We start from the raw sequence: 4,550 nt of genomic DNA, 5'->3' as shown, positions 1-4,550 counted from the left end.
GGTAGGGAAAATTATCTTTAGATTAGTTAAAATTAAATTTATTTATTAAATTTTAAAAATTACAACTTACATCCTAAATTAATATAATATAAATTTTTAAATTGGATAAAAAATCAAATTAGACTTCTATATAACATACATAAACTCAAACAAATAATAAATATAAATTTTCACTCATACAAGCATAATTTATTTCTTTTAAAATATCATTTTTTTTATTTTATAACTACACGAGCCCAAATTAAAATTAAAATCCATCCTTTTTAATTAATTTTCTCTTTTTGTTGAAATCTCTTTCCTTTTTTTTTGGTGAAAAGCAATTAGTTATGTTTATTTTTTCTAAATTTCAAACCTCAAATTGAAGCTTATGGAGAACTATAATTTTTAAATCCTTTTCAAATTATTAGTAAAAGAAAATTGATTCTAAGAAAAGCACATAAACGTTCATTTTTCAATAAAATTCATCTTAATCTTATATTTGAGATTGCAGTGTAGTTGATTGAATTCAATTTAATTTGATATTTTTCCTTCATTTTTTTAAATTATTTTTTGTTTATTTTTATATTTTATTATTTAGTTTCCTCTTGAGGTTGACTTTTATTATTTTATTTATTAGTATGAAATTATCATGATCTTATGATCAAATTGTGGTTTTAATATATTAACTTAAAGTTTATTTTTTATCTCTTTTTTAAATTAATTATTTTTAATTCATTATTTAATATCTGATTTGTTGGTAATTAAAATTTGAAGTATTATTATGATATCAACCATAACTTTATTAATAATATTAACTAATTAAAAAATTATCTAATTGCATCGATCAAAACTAGATTTATCTTAAATCAACAATAGTATTAAATACAACAAGTAACCCATAAATCAATTTAAACTTTAATTTTTTTAATTCAAATTTAAATGATTTCATAAATAACATTAATTGTATAAAAACACATATAATAGCATCACTAAAAACTCAAATTTTTCTCAACATCAACAAAATACCCAATTATCAAATATAACATAAATAATCATATAATCAAAACTCAAAATTTATCTCAAATCAACAATAATATTAAATTCAGCAAGTAACCAAAAAATCAATTTAAACCTTAATTTCTCAAATTCAAAGCTAATTGATTCATACATAACATTAATTGTGTAAAAATATATATAATTGCATTATTCAAAATTTAAAATTATCTCAACATTAAAAAAATAATCAATTATCAAATATAACATAAATAATTATAAATCAAAACTTGAAATATCTCAATTTAATAATACAACTCATAAAATTAAAAGACAACGTAGTTATCTTATCTTGATTTTTTAATGGCTTGATGGTAGTTCCACCAATTGTCATAACAAGTAGGCTATTAATCAAGCTTGGCCAAGTGGTTTGCAACCAAATTATAGTAGAAAGGCTTGTGGAGATGATGGGAAGATAATTCTAGTGTTTTGATGAAGAATTAAAGGTTGTTTTTGGATATTGAAAGCTGTTTTTTTTATGATTTCTTAGTTTTCATATTTTTTCTAATAAATAATAACAAAAAATAATATATAAGTGTTTATATATTTATAGCAATCGGGATTCAGAACCATGATTGTATTATATAATTGTTATTTAAAATAATGATTTTTATTAAAAATACAATTCTGAATAGTAGTGGTCTTAATAATTACTAGCTTAGGTATTGAAAAAGCGTAGAAGAAAATGTGATGGCAGTGTGGACTTGTTTTCAGATATCGTAAAATTTTTAATTAATAATTGTAAAAAGAGCTGGTAGCAGGACCTGGCACGTTGTCTGGCTACCTTAGCACTACTTAAATACCGAAGCAAAAATGGTTATTTATATGAAAATATTTGATTTGGTGTAATTATAATAGCAATTTGAATATTATTATTATTATTATCATTATTATTATTATTAAATAATAATAATAATAATAATTCATTATTTGATATTAAATTTATTAAAAATTAAATTTTTTTTTTATATAATATTTTTAATATAATGATCTAGGTTATAAATTTAAAGAGTTGATATGACCTATTATTTTTTTTATTTTTTATCTTATTATTTTTTATTTAATTTTATTATTTAATATTGATTTTTTAAATAAAAAAACTTTATAATTTTTTTAAATTTTTTTCTGTTGGGTTAACTTAATCTTAGAATGTGAGATATGAGTTTTTTAGGTTAGCATGAATTAACTTGTTTTTTATTATTTAATTTACATATTTATTACATTATCTTGAATTAAATTGATTTTAATTTTTTTTATCTAATTACAGATTTTTGAGAGTTTTTTTCCAATATTATTGTGGTTTTTTATTTGATTATTTATTATTTATTATTGTCTAATTAAAATAAGACTAACCTATTAAACTTGTTGAGAGATATAATTCAAGTCGTTTATTTATTTTTATTTATTTAAAATCAATGTTATTAAACTAAGTCCAGCCCGGTAGGTCTACCAAGAACCCAATGGCTCTATCGGTCTAGGTTTAATAAAAGACTGGTTATAGAAACAACTAGGCCAAACTCGGGCAACTCGATGGGTTAACTCATGACTTAAACGAGACCCGGTGTTTTTTTTTCAAATATGAGATTTGAAATCCATTAATATATATACTCTATATTTCTAAGAAAAAACTCATGTTTTTTCAATATAGGATAAAAAAAAAATTTTGATTTAAATATTTGAACTTAAAAGGATAATATAGTATTTTTCAATGTGAGATTTGAAGTATTTTTTGTATATATACTTTATATTTTTATAAAAAAAATTATATTTTTTTAATGTGAAATAATTTTTTTGTAAAATATTCTTTTAAACTTTATTATTTATAATATCCATAATCTATATTTACATGAATTTTTTTATATAAAATATGAATTTTTTATTTTTTATTTTTTTTTAAAATTAATTTGAATTAACCCATAAAATTTAATACTTAATTTTTTATCTAAGTTATTTTGAAGTCAGATTTAATAACTATGTTTAAAACCTATATGTAATGTCTATACATCATTTTTTTTTTGAAGAAAAATACAGATCCATGTCATAACGCGGAATCAAATCTAGTATCTATCTTGTGAGCTGATGGCAGTCTAATTTGAAAAAAAATCTCAGTACATTTGCAAAATGCTAACATGATTGGAAGCGCAAGGACAAAACTGCCATTCACAAAAAGATCACAAATATACAAGCTGCACATATCATACATATCCCAGGTAGAAGCTGCTAAGTGCTAAGCCTGTGAACCTTGAGAAAATGGTTGCTCCTTCAACACATTTTTCTTCCCAAATTACACTAATTGCTATTTTCTTTCTGTTCTGAAAGTTTTTGCCTTTACTAGTACAGCTCAGTCCTTTGGTGGATCCTTCAAGAAAATATATGCCTTCGGTCAGGGATGCACAGCAGCACAGGGGCAGGGTCATCGAGGCCTCAGTGCAAGGCAGTACTTGATGATGCATTGATCTGGGTTGGTGAAATCGGAGTCAATGACTATGCATACATTGTTGGATCTTCCGTGTCAAGCGACACAATTAGGAAGCTTGCAATCAATCATCATCATCACCGGATTCCTATAGGTAATAACCGAGCTCTCGTGTTTCTACATGGCAATAATTCCATTTTAATTAACAAGCAAGATCAATACTGCTGGTGATATCATTTATGGTACTTGACTTTATGAAATTACAGGCATTTCTGAAGAAAGGTGTGAAAATATTGTTGTTCAAGGTCTGCCTCCTCCAGGATGCTTGCCACTGGCCATGGCCCTAGTCCCTGCAGATGACAGAGATGATTTAGGCTGCGTGAAGACTAAACAATCAATCCTACACCCATACTGTTGTTTACCAAAAGACGGTGCAAGATCTCAGGAAACAGTTCCCTGATGAGTCATTACTTATCTTGACTGCTGGAATGCTTACCTCATGGTTATGAAGAATCCGAAGAAGTACGGATTCAAAGAGCCATTCATGGCATGCTGGGGATCAGGAGGTCCACCGTACAATTTTAAGTGTTTTCAACATGATTGGCTCATCTGATGCAAGTGCCTGCCCAAACCCTTCTCAGTACATTAACTGGGATGGAGTTCATCTCGCTGAAGCCATGTATAAAGTGCTCAGTCGCATGTTTCTGCGTGGAACACAGACATCCTCCATTTGCTTCCTTGAGGGGCAGGAAACAGCACGAGCGAATTGTTTTTGTAAATGAGTAAAGAAACAAATGATGTATATCCCACATTTTAAGAGAAATACTCCCTCCTAATGTCTATAAATGAGTTTCTACGGTGCAGTAAATTAACCATAATGAAAGGAATTTTTTAATAGGCTTTCTAATTCTATTATATAAATATTTACAATATCAAAAAAGAACACTTTAAACTTATTATGTCATTAATTTATGATTGATTGATATACAATTATACTGTTTCAAGTCTATAAAAACTTGTTATTATATAAAATAATAAACATTTTAAAGATAATATTTTTACGTTTCTAAGTTAATTTCATATTTATTTCCATCCTAAATAT

General features: G+C 25.5%; 1 pseudogene; it reads left to right on the top strand.

Moving 5' to 3' along the window:
- The first annotated feature begins 3,421 nt into the window (after positions 1 to 3,421).
- LOC105120162 (GDSL esterase/lipase At3g48460-like) lies at positions 3,422 to 4,222 on the top strand (annotated as a pseudogene).
- The last annotated feature ends 328 nt before the right edge of the window (positions 4,223 to 4,550 follow it).

The sequence above is a fragment of the Populus euphratica genome, unplaced genomic scaffold, assembly GCF_000495115.2.
Source record: "Populus euphratica unplaced genomic scaffold, PopEup_1.0 scaffold5229.1, whole genome shotgun sequence".
Classification (NCBI taxonomy): Eukaryota; Viridiplantae; Streptophyta; class Magnoliopsida; order Malpighiales; family Salicaceae; genus Populus; species Populus euphratica.
This window is presented reverse-complemented; position numbering and strand designations above follow the sequence as displayed.